We start from the raw sequence: 13,046 nt of genomic DNA, 5'->3' as shown, positions 1-13,046 counted from the left end.
AACTTCCTGGCAAGCTCTCTCAGAGAGAGCCTTGAGGTCACCACAGGTGAGATCCCACTGCTCTCTCTCCTTGCCACAGTCCACAGCGGCCATCCTTTTTTTGCCACTGTCTCCAACATCATTGTGTTCAAGGACACCCCCACTGTGGACACCCCCAGAACTGCCATCATGGCTCTCCTCTCTGGAACTCTTCCTTTTCTGCCGTTGGTAGCAAGGGGAGACAGCTCACCCAGGGTCTGCATCCAGCACCAGGATATAAAGGCCCAGCCTCATGGGGTGATGCTGGTGGAGACCAGGCAGCTCCAGAACTCCCACAGGATCCTCCAAGGCCTTTTATCGGAACTGCATCAAAGCCTAGCTTTCTTCCCCTCTCTCCTATGGGTGCTGCTCTTAAGGGCACACGTGAATAAACATACTACATGCGACTCTGTTTTAGAGTCAGCTTCCCCGGTAATCCAACCTGCAAGATCTCCAAATTGCAGTTTAATTACTGATTACATATCCATTTTGAGACATTTAATTTAAGGAAAAATATAACCTATAAAATTTCCTTTTTGATTCCTCCCATTGTACTGTTAGTTCCACCCCCCTTTTTTTCATTTTATTGAGGTATCATTGACATATAACATTGTATTAGTTTAAGGTGTACACCATAATGATTTGATATATTTATTTGTTGCAAAATGATCACCACAATAAGTCTAGTTAACATCCATGACCTCATATAGTAGCAATTATTTTCTTACGATGAAAACTTTTAGGATTTACTCTTTTAGCAACTTGCAAATAAACAATTACAATATCATTAACTTTAGTCCACACTGCACATTACATCCCTATGACTTACTCATCATAGAACAGGAAGGTTCTGCCTTTTTTTTTTTTTTTTCAGCAGGCTCCACCCCCAACCAGGAGCCCAACGCAGGGCTTGAACTCACAACCCTGAAAGCCAGACCTGAGCTGAAATCAAGAGTCAGACACTTAACCAGCTGAGCCACCCAAGTGCCCCAGGAAGTTTCTACCTTTGACCACCTCCCCCCACTTTCTCTTCTCTCAACCCCAGCCCCACCTCCGGCAACCACCACATGCTCTCTGCCAGCAGCCCTCCCTGCAAGCGAGGGATGCCTTTTAGCCTGAAAGGGCATCTGGCACATCACAGTTGTCTGCCACAGAGCTATCTGGACAGAGAAAGGAACAAGTCCTAGAAGTATATACAAGAAAGCTGTGAATGGTGGAGCCTATGGAAAGACAGACTGGGAACGTTTAGGGCAAGAACACAAGCTTTTTCTTTTGTTTATGACTTTATGTATTGTTTAAACTTAGAAAACGTTTGCTTTTATCACCATTAACCTTTTTTTTAAATGTCAACAGGGGTCTTTTGGGCAGTTGGATTATAGATCATTTTCGAGAAAAAAGAATTCATAGTAAAAATAACTAACTTCGAAGAAAATAATTAATAAATAAGTAATTTTAAAAAGGGGAGAAAAATAAAACCTGGATTCTGTTCTCTCTTTCACCGCTTTCCAGCTGGGGGAACCAAGGAAGCACAGGACTTCTGAGTGACCCTCTTCCCCTCCTCACAGTGGAACCCAGTGGGAGCTCTGTCACCAGGCAGGAGGGGGCTGAGGTCAGCCCAGAAGCATGGAGAACAACACAAGTGGACTGTGGCAGACTTGGAGCTATTACTTTGCAGGCATCTTTTCAGTCTCCAAATGTGCGTCTATGTCTACATCCCCCACCTAGACTCAATGGCACAGATGTTCAGCAGGGGCAAAATCCTTCCAGCATCCAGGTTATCAAATAAAAGTCACATTTAAATCTCTTCTGCCCTGAGAATGTCTAGATTTCAGGTTCGGCAAGGTTGCATATACAATAAGTCTGAATATGCAGTAGTGCTGCTAAATATAAAACCTATTCCATAATTTCCTTAGCAGATGTAGATTTTATGATGGTTTACATTAGTTACCGTTTGCTCTGCCTAAATTATGCCGAGAAGAGACATGCAATCTGGCATCATGTTCACCCCTTGCCCCCTCACCTTGGCCTCAAACTTTTGGTTCTTTGAATACACCACATTCTCTCTGGCTTCTGAGCCTTTGCAAGTTGCCATTCACTCTATCGAGAATCTTTTCAACCTTCAATGTATCCCCTCCCTTAGCTTTTCCTGATCATCTCTCAGGTGTCAGATGAAATGCCACCCATCACACTCACCTACACTCCACCACTCCCCACCCCCAGCCCCCTTCCACCTCAGTAAAGCCTTTCGTGGGCTCCTTTAAGTAGCTCAGATCACCCTACGGTCTGTCCCCATAGCACCTGGTACGTCCACGGTTGTTAACCCTCTTCACGTGCTATTATATGCCCCTGTTAATTGTCTGAAAACTCAGGCAGATCAAGACAGTGTCACTTTTATGCCTACTGTCTAACATTGAACACAGTAGGGACTCAAAAATGTTTTGGAATAAATGAATGAGTGAATGCACAAGAAGGCACTTTTGGATTAACATTTGCTTAAAATAAACCATGAGGGGCACCTGGATGGCTCAGCGGTTGAACATCTGCCTTCGGCTCAGGTCATGATCCCGGGGTCCTGGGATCAAGTCCCGAATTGGGCTCCCCACAGGGAGCCTGCTTCTCCCTCTGCCGTGTCTCTGCCTCTCTTTGTGTCTCTCATGAATAAATAAATAAAATCTTTGAAAAAATAAATAAAATAAAATAAACCACTAAATAATACAGCAACAGAGGATAGATTATGTCTGCACAAATTCCATTGTACATATGTACGTACCTACTACACATTTGAAATCTGTTACTGGAAAATTCAAAGCATAATGTAGAAAAATGTTTTAATCATCTAATGGAATCACATGCTAGGCTGAAGAATAATGGATATTGAGAAATTGTACCATGGGACACAAATCAGTTACGTTTTTCTCAGTAGAGGCTTTGGCTATATAACGCAATATAGAAATACAACATAGAGGGAAAGTTGCTCTCCAAAACAGAGTCACTTGAATTTATGAACAAGATTTTTCTCATGCTCAGGTCACTTCCATGCATCCTTTTCGCTGCTAGACCAGCATAGGTGACACAAGTCCCTGGAAAAAATGAAAGGACAGGACCAAAGCTTTATCAGAACCAAAGTATTGCTCAAGAAGGACCTTCAGCCAAGAACCTAAACTTTCTCCTGCTGCTTCACAGTATTAAAAGGCAAACTCTGGGGGCTGTTTTTCTATTATATATTGACTGAATCTATGAAGAGCTATGAAATGCTAACCAGAAGGACAGCCCAAAATAAATTTAACAACAAGCACAGATCGACAAGGAAAGTCCTTTGTAATGTTTTCCAAGGCACTACACTTTTGAACATTACATACAGGAAAAAATTATATGGAGGAAACGTCACTTTACAAGGCTTTAGATGAGGCCCTTTCTATTTTAACGAATGTTATATATAAGGAAATGTTCAATATAACACAGTTTCACTGAACTGTACTGTCAGAATAAACTGCAGTTACTTTGGATTTTCAGCTTTAATCTTGTGAGAAATGTATTTCTAAATATCTTTGGCAAGATGTTCAAGGTTTATTTCTTTCCCAATGTGGATCTTAACTCAAAAAGTCCAGCCAAGCTCATAGTTGTGTTATTCCTCAGGTTAATTAAACGCAAACGAATTGACAAAATATCAAATGAGTGGTAAGGACATTTCCATTCGATTGTTCTTAAGCACTAAAAAACAGGGTGTGCATGAATTCGCTCAGTTTTAAATTACCCACAGCATTTAAAAACCACCTGGATGGGTTCAAGAAGTAATGTGAGCTGGGAAAAATATGAATTAATGAAGAACACATTTTGGTGATAGGCCTATAAATAAATCGTTTCTATGCATCTAGTTGGCACCCACAGATTGAATAATGCTAATGTAAGTAGACACAGATTTCTAAAGTCTTTTTATGTAAAATGTGGTTAGTTCCTGCTTTCTTGGCTATGCTAATGAATGCCAGGGAGAGTGTAAGCTGTATTTTAACTTTTTGTTTACATCGTTGGACACATGCTGAGAAAGTTCCCATGGAATACTGCTTACCAATGTACGTAAAAGGTCCAAGCTCACAGCATTAATCACATTTTAAAAAATGATTTTGTTTCCCACACTCAAGATAATAGTCCTTTGTTATTTTTAACAACTTTGGCGTATAAGATATGTAATAACTTCTTGAATATAATAGCATAGACATTGTTACAATAAATCATTAAATTTAATAGGTCTGGGTTGTGACAACCTGCTGATTCTCCTAGATGCTAAGACATTTATCCCTCCTTGGAAGCACGTAGGAAAAATGCAAAAATAAATTTCTTTGGCTTTTCGACAGAGCCAGCCAACTTAGGTGAGTTCATTCAAAACCAACACATCTTTTTCAGTCAAGAAAGCAAAAAGCATCAGATTAGGAAGAAAATACTGAGCAGTTGGAGCATGCAGCAATATCCTCCCTTCCTAGGAACAGCAACGAAAGATCCATTTGAAATGTAGCAACAGCAGGGAAAAGGCTAAACGAAAGACACTAGCTCATCACCTCATCCGTTGTCAACATACTTCTACATTTCATCTCATCCAGTGGTCCTTAGATTAGCCCATAAAGAGGAGGCCAGCAGGATGGCCCCTCACCACGAAAGCAGGGGACAAATGGAGGTTCACATACCACATGTCTAAATATTGAAGTTTTATAGCAAGCTAACGAGCTGTTAAATAAAATACTTAATATGTTCTATTCCCCCCTTTTTAACAAATATATCTTCCTAGTAAAATTGAGAAATATGTGTATAAAACTGAAAGTTGGCAAAATATCAAAGAAAACTGAATTTAATTTTTATTGTGCACATCTAGGTGTTCCATTGATGGGCCAACAATGTTTGGGTGAATAATAAAACACGGAAATAACATAATTCATTTTAAAATTCTAGATTTATCTCACAAAATTTCTGCAAATTCACTAATTATTTGGTGTAATTAAAGTTTCCACATAGCTGGTTTCTATCAGCAGCCAAATCAGATAACCTTTCTTTAGTCCTTGTGGTTCTTAGATAGTTTTTTATTCATATTAATATGGAGAAACTTTGTTCTGCTGAAGCAGTGGGAACTGGAATCGTTTTTTGTTTGTTTGTTTTTTAAGGTTTTATTTATTTAGTCATGAGAGACACAGAAAGAGAGGCAGAGACATAAGCAGAGGAAGAAGCAGGCCCCCTGCAGAGAAGCCCGATGTGAGACTCGATCCCAGGACCCCTAGATCACCACCTGAGCCAAAGACAGACACTCAACCACTGAGCCACCCAGATGCCCCTGGAATTGTTAATAAAAATTTAAAGCAATCCTTAGATTCAAAATGGAATATGAAATTAACAAATCATATTTGAACATTGTAATAGGAACGCTGATGATAAATGATTAACACAAAACCATTACAAAATAATTTAATTCCAAGATATAAATCTCTATTGCTTTTATCAGATTTTCAAAGTATTTTAAAGCAGTATTTAGAGCCATACAATATTTCTTAGGTTCTTTTTCTTCTAAAATTGTCAGTACTGGAATATTATAAAAAGAACTGAAAACAGCCATGTGCTGCTCTATTTATTCCAATCTTTCTCCAATTGAAACGATAGCTTGCTTTCTAATGACTAGAAAATATTCTTCATAGAAATTAGTTTTGGAAATATTTGTACATGAATATTTTTTTGCATAGTTAGGAAATATTTTTATCTCTAGTTGCAATTCCCTTCTATTTTAATAAGATGTCACATTTGTTTCATATTCAACATGCAGCTTCTTGCAATTTCTCCAAAGTTTTCTCCAGAAAACTTTTTTAAGTTTATAAGCCTTTTAAAAATTGAAGTATCCAAGCACATCACTTTTGTATTTTTGGTGGTCATTATCTTTTCCTAATATGATTAATAATAGCAAGCAAAACGGACACTCGAAGTTAAATTCATTTTCTACTAAAAATCACAATTTTATTTTTATTTGAGGAGCTTCTCAACATAACTTTTGAAATCCAGTTAAACTGAGTAATATTTACTTTTTTATGTATTTTCTTCTCTCACTTCCTTATCCAATAAATGAGCGATCTAATTTGGATTCTCCATCCAAAAGGGGAGTTGCATTTTTTATTATTTTCATTGTTTTTATTCATATTACATATTTAGCCATTCATTAACAAACTTGGAGATCATTTCTACCAAATCCCCAAATGTTTCATGTTTATATAAATATTAAGGAGAGGTTGATAAAAGGGTACAAACTTAGTTATAAGACGAATAAGGCCTGATGATCTGATATAGAACATGGTGACTATAATTAATAACATTGTATTATGTCATCGAAATTTGTTAAGAGAGTAGAACTTGTTTGTTCTCACCAAAAAAAATATATATGTGTGTATAACATATATATATAAATGTGTAAATTGATGGATGTGTTAATTAACTAGATGAGAGGAATTCCTTAGCAATGTATACATTTATCAAATCATTGCAATGTACCCTTTAAATATCTTACAATTTTATCAATTATACCTCAATAAAGTGAACAAAAACATTGTTGCATAAGCATCATTGTACTTTGTTTAAAAATTGAACACATGATATCATCTTTAATATTCTTTTAAGAACATTATAACAATATGTATTCTGTTCTACATTTACTTCTTTGTTGAAAAATATCAATTGTTTGTCACTTACTTAGTCCTTTTGTTCATTTATTTAGTATTTGTTGATTTTATGTGCTTATGGCATTTCACATTCTTTTTATAGCTTAATTATTCCTTAATAATACATGCTCATATTGCATAATATCCTATGCATAATTCATTTAACTATTTTCCATTTGGTTGGCATTTATCTTGGTTACATTTTATTTTTTGCCACTTTATCATTTCATTTTCTTTTAATCAAGGATATGTTTCCAATAGCAAATATCATTATTGCCCCAAACCATTTATGAACATTGGTTGAGAAATATATAATGATAGTAACAGGATACTTTGTCTTTGAACTTAGAATATAAGTTTCTTTCCCAATTTGAAAGATTTGGGGTTTAAAATGAAATATGTGAAGCACAGAGGAATTTTAGATCAGTGAAACTATGCTGTACGATACCTAATGATGGGTACGTCATTATACCTGTGTCTGAACCTACAGAATGTACAACACTGACAGTGAACCCAGATGTAAACTATGGACTCTGAATGATAATGAGGTGTCAGTGCAGGTTCATCAATCGTAACAAAGAGCAGCATTCTGGTAGGGGAAGTTGATAATGGGAGAGGCTGTGCGTGCATATGGACAGGAAGGAGATGGGAAATCTCTGCATTTTCCACTCAATTTTGCTGTGAACCTAAAGCTGCTCTAAAAAACAAAGTCTATGAAAATATGAAATATAAATTTTCTGCCACGTTTATCCAATGGAAAACTGTAATCATTGATTTAAATCAGATTGTGCTTTGCTAGAAACATTCTCATTTGTGTCAGGATATGACAGCCATTTTCCAGAATCATCATCCAATAAACAGAGTAAAGTTCCAAAGTTTTCAACTTTTTATCCAATTTGCAGATTTTATGAATGCATTTTTCTTCAACTTTTAACAAGTATGCCAGAATTATATTTGCTGTCTCTGAAATATGAATTTGATATGAGTAATTTTGTCTTTCATTTTCACTGTTTTGATCAGTGACTACAGCTTCATTTAATGAGAATCTGTTATTGCAGGAACTCTAACCAACCAATTTCAGTGTGGATTTCATGTGAATAATGTCCCTTGCTCATTTTCCTTCAGTCTTCTTTAAATAATTTGTAATGTCTTGCTTACAAATTTTATGTGAGCAGTGCTGTACAGAAGTCCCCTCACTTTCCTAGCTTCTGGTTATTTAAATTTGGAACATTAATTTGAAAAGTTTCTCTCTCTTATTGCTTTTAGTTTTTAATCCTACTTTAATTTATTTTATCATGATTCAAATTGTACACATTTTCAATGATCTAAAGCAGGAGCTAGCAAACTTTATCGGTAAAGGGCCAGATAGTAATTACTTTTGGCTTTCAGGTATTTGTAGCAATTACTCAACTCTGATGTTGCACCATGATAATAGCCATAGACGATACATAAAAATAGGGGCATGAATGTGTCCCAATAAAGCCTTATATAAAAACAAATGGCAGACCAGATTTGACCCACAAGTCCTAGTTTGCTGACCTCTGGTCTAAAGAAGTGAAAAATAGAATATTGTTTTCAAAGTATAAAAAAAAATTTAAAGGTAAATAAGGTAAGACTATTTTTTATGTTTCTTATTTTTTCCCTAAAATAATCAAAATGATGTATTAAAATTAGAAGGCAAAATAAGCTTTGCGCAGTGGCAGTATTGTAGTCAATGAGGTTTATCCAAGGCGCGATTATTGCTAATAAAATTAGAAGGCAAAATAAAACTTATAATCAGTAACAAAATTTAAACCAGAAGATATAAAGAAAAAACAAAATTTTAATGTAACTTTTGAAAATGTAATTATATCTTATTAAATATTTTTATAAAAAGAAAACCATTCACAACTGAAATGTTCAATGTCTATCTAGCAGCCAATGTAAAGAATCAATGTCATGAGAAAGACCAATACTGTACAAGTATCACTTATATGTGGAATCAAAAGCCAAAAGTTGAACTCACAGAAACAGAGAGTAGAATGCTATAGTGTAAAGGAAATGAGTAGACAGTGGTTTAAGGGTACAAACTTTCAGTTAGAAAATGAATGTGTTCTGAGGATCTAATATGTAACATGGTGGGATTACAGTTAATAACAATACTGTGGGGCAGCCTGGGTGGCTCAGGGGTTTGGTGCCTGCCTTCACCCCAGGGTGTGATCCTGGAGATCCAGGATCAAGTCCCACGTCGGGCTCCCTGCATGGAGCCTGCTTCTCCCTCTGCCTGTGTCTGTGCCTCTCTCTGTGTGTCTCTCTCATGAATAAATAAAGAAAATATTTAAAAATAAATAAATAAAAATAACAATACTGTGTTATATGCTTGAAATCTACTAAGTAAATGTTGAGCATCCCCACCAAGTAAAGCAAATAAGAAAACTATGTGAGATGATAGAAATGTTAATTAACTTGGTTGTGGTCATCACTTCATAATGTATACATATATCAAATCATCGTGTTGTACACTTTAAAAATATACAGTTTTATTTTTCAATTACATTTCAGTAAAACTGGGGAAAAAAGAATCAATGTCATGCTTCACATGTTTCAACTGGATGGTTTTTTTCAAGAACTATAAATTATTTAACACTGTAAAGGCTATTCAGATACTGTGTACGATTGTTGTGCATACCTCAGTAATTTATGACCACCTCCAGATCCAAGAATTAGAACACAAATGTATCAGTCGGCTTGGGCTGCCACAAGAAATATAGACTGGGTGACTTAACAATAGAAATGTATTTCTCCCATTTCTGAAGGCTAGAATTCCCAGATCAACATCCAGTAAAGTTTGATTTCTACTGAGGACTCTCTTCCCAGCTTGCAGATAGCTGCTTTCTTGCTGCAATCTTCATGGCCTTTCCTCTGAGCCCATGCAGAGGGAGAAAGAGGAAGAGAGGGATAAATCTGGTATCTCGTCTTAAAAAACACTAATCGTATTTGATGAGGACCCACCCATATGACCTCACTGAAACTTAACTGCTTCCTTAAATACTGTCACATTAGGGTTAAGGCTTCAACACATGAATTTGGGGAAACAATCCAGTCCTTGGCAACAAGGAAAAGCAGGAATATAGACACTCAGCACTACTTTACAAGAAAATATTGTGTTATTGTTGTTTGGTAGAAAAAATTTGGCAAATTAATTTATTTTTGCTCTACCTATTTCTATCCCACATTTCAAAGCAGTGTCTGTCTCTGACATTGACAGTGACACAATCTCCAAGTCTTCATGGAATTAGGACACTGGAGCCTTTGCTTCATGGATACAGGGCAAGAAAAGTAGAAATGCATTTCCTTGGAACTGAATGGTGTTTATGATACAAGGACCCTCTAAAGTGTGGCCTGGGTGAGTGGCCCCACTGGCCTTGTCTAAGGCAATCATCTCTACAACCCTTGCATAGAACAATGGAAAGGGATCAGCAACTTGTTTCATCTTGAAAACTGTCTGAGTCAGGACTAGGGCCAGGTTACATTTTTAAAACTACATTTACCATTCATGACAGGAGTACCAATTCTTTATGTAAAGGAGTATTAAATACATTGGTCAAGGATAGAGGTTTGAATTGCATTATTGGAAAAAATGGGTGAATGAATGCTTATATAGCCTTAAAACTTAGAAATACGAAAACATAGTAGAATAGTAGGCATTTTATAAAGGCTGAAGAAACTAAGAACAGAAAGGTCAATTTTGGCCCCGAATAGGACTTTATGGTTATTGACTAAATATAAATAACACATAACTACTGTTTTACTATAGTAGTCCTTCGTTATTTTGTCAAAATATTTAAATGTCAAAATTAATTAATCCAAGAAAGATTAATATGAGGGATTAATATCCCTCCTTTTTTTAAAGATTTATTTATTTATTTATTTATGAGAGAGAGAGAGAGAGAGGCAGAGACACAGGCAGAGGGAGAAGCAGGCTCCATGCAAGGAGCCTGATGTGGGACTCGATCCCGGGTCTCCAGGATCACACCCTGGGCTGCAGGTGGCGCTAAACCACTGCACCACCGGGGCTGCCCAATATCCCTCTTAATATGAGGGATTGAAAGCCTCCAGGGAAATACTTCATCCTGTCAATTATTCCTTATCAGATCGAATTTAAAATATATATATATGGTCTTCTGATATGCCTGGGTGGCTTAGCAGTTAAATGTGCCTTTGGCTCAGGGTGTGATCCTGGAGTCCCAGGATCGAGTCCCATATTGGGCTCCCTGCATGGAGCCTGCTTCTCCCTCTGCCTATGTCTCTGCTTCTCTAACTCTCTGTGTCTCTAATGAATGAATAAATCAAATCTTTTTTAAAAAAATAATTGTGGCTCTCCAGAAAAGAGGAAAAATTCTGAATAGAACTTGAGAGTTATGGTACACAGCAAACCTTTGGTCATTGAAAATTCTACATATCTGATGCCTTCCACTGCCATAGTGCCCAACGGTGGCAGCCTATAGGTGTGGACAGTGATGGTGCAATGCAAGGTATCTTGGACTGTAAGCAGCAGAAACACTTTTGGATGCCATGTATTGAGCCTATTTTGTCACTTCTAAGATTCTCTTATCACTAACATCAAGAAAATTGATGATGGGGAAATGTAAATGGGGAGTAGAAAACAGTATGGAGGTTCTCAAAATTAAATATGGAAATTCCATATGATCTAATAATTCTACTACTAGGTATTTACACAAAGAAAATGAAAACACCAATTCAAAAAGATACATGCACCTCTGTACTTACTACAACATTATTTGTAACAGCCAAGATATGGAAACAGTCTAAGTGTCCATTGATAGACAAATGGCTAAGGAAGATGTCCTATATATGCTACAATGGAATATTAAACAGCCTTAGAAAAGGATGAGATTGTGCCATTTGCAACAACATGGATGGATCTAAAGGGTTTTATGCTGAGTGAAATAAGTCATATTAAAAAAAGGCAAATACCATATGACTTCAGTCATATGTAGATTCTAAAAAAACAAATGAATAAACAAAAAGCAAAATAGATCTATAAATACAGAGAACAAACTGATGATTGCCAGAGGGAAAGAGGGATGGGACTTGGGTAAAAGAGGTGAAGGGGACTGGGAGATACAGGCTTCCAGCTATGGAATAATTCATGGCAATAAAAGGCACAGTGTAGGGAATATAGTCAATGATATTGTTACGACATTGTACGTAACAGATGGTAGCTACAATTATGCTAAGCATAGCACAACATATACAAAAGTGGAATCCTATGTTGTACACCTGAAACTATTATAACATTGTGCATCTACCATACTCAAATTTAAAAGAATTCTTTTTGAGAAGAAAGTGATCTATCAATCATGAAATTGTCCTAAATTCCTGATGAATGCCTCATTTTTTTTTCTGGTCCAAGTAAAATATAAATTTATTTGAGGAGAAATTTCTCTATTAACTCACTGATAGTCCCTCCAAAATTTAAGGGTAAAGACTCCCAAGTAAGATACAGCTTAAATTTTTTTTTTAATGTTTGGGAAGGGAATAGTTGAGAAAAAATCATGATAGAAGGGAGGAGTTGTTTTGTGGTACTAGTATGGAGAGCAATTTAATGGGAAATTATAGCCCTTTGGGAGATGAGTCATAAAAAAACAGACTTCCAAATCACCAGACACAAATTATTATCATTTGCAAAAGAAAAATGAAAAAGAGAACCAATGATGTTGACGAGAAGTTGTTGTGACTTTTGATTTCTTCATGAGAGCTTACACTGAGAAGGTAATCACAGCAACTAAAATTGCAAAGGTCTCAAATGGTCATTGAGAGAATGGAGACTTTAATCATATTTTCTATATGATGGTTTGGTCATGTAGGTCCAGAAAATTTCAATTGAAATTCAAATGGATCCTCTACTTTTTATTGATTCTATTTAAATTTGCCTTTTCAATAAAGGCACTCATTTCATTCACTAATAGAAAGAGTTAGTTTTGCTATATCTGCATTGCCATAGAAAACATACATGCACACCTGGGGAAAGGAAACATTCATCTATTTCACTGATTCGATCTTATTAGACTTTTCAGAAGATAATACATATCTAGATGAGCTTAACATATGTTTTAATACGGTTTTAATACTGTTTTGATTTGTTTTTTCAATTCATTTGAATTTTGAAAGTATAATGTACAGCCATTAGATTACCATATACTGGTAAGAAATCTTGAGACAGGGTTTTTTATCCTAAGGAAAAGATTTGTTGGACTGTATACATTTTTAAATCAAAAACCATACAGTGTTAACTTCTAAAGTACTCTCAAATATACTATTGGAAGTAAATTTTTAAATTAA

General features: G+C 36.1%; 1 protein-coding gene and 1 pseudogene across 9 annotated transcripts in view; one reads left to right on the top strand and one right to left on the bottom strand.

Moving 5' to 3' along the window:
• The window catches only part of LOC144295918 (uncharacterized), a 247,121-nt gene that overhangs the window by 157,193 nt on the left and 76,882 nt on the right, over positions 1-13,046 (bottom strand). The gene's annotated exons all lie outside the window — the stretch shown is intronic.
• Positions 8,387-8,458, top strand: LOC144296647 (U4 spliceosomal RNA; annotated as a pseudogene).

The sequence above is a fragment of the Canis aureus genome, chromosome 24 (genome assembly GCF_053574225.1).
Source record: "Canis aureus isolate CA01 chromosome 24, VMU_Caureus_v.1.0, whole genome shotgun sequence".
Lineage (NCBI taxonomy): Eukaryota > Metazoa > Chordata > Mammalia > Carnivora > Canidae > Canis > Canis aureus.
Note: the sequence above shows the minus strand (reverse complement) of the source record. Positions and strands in the feature narration are given on the sequence as shown.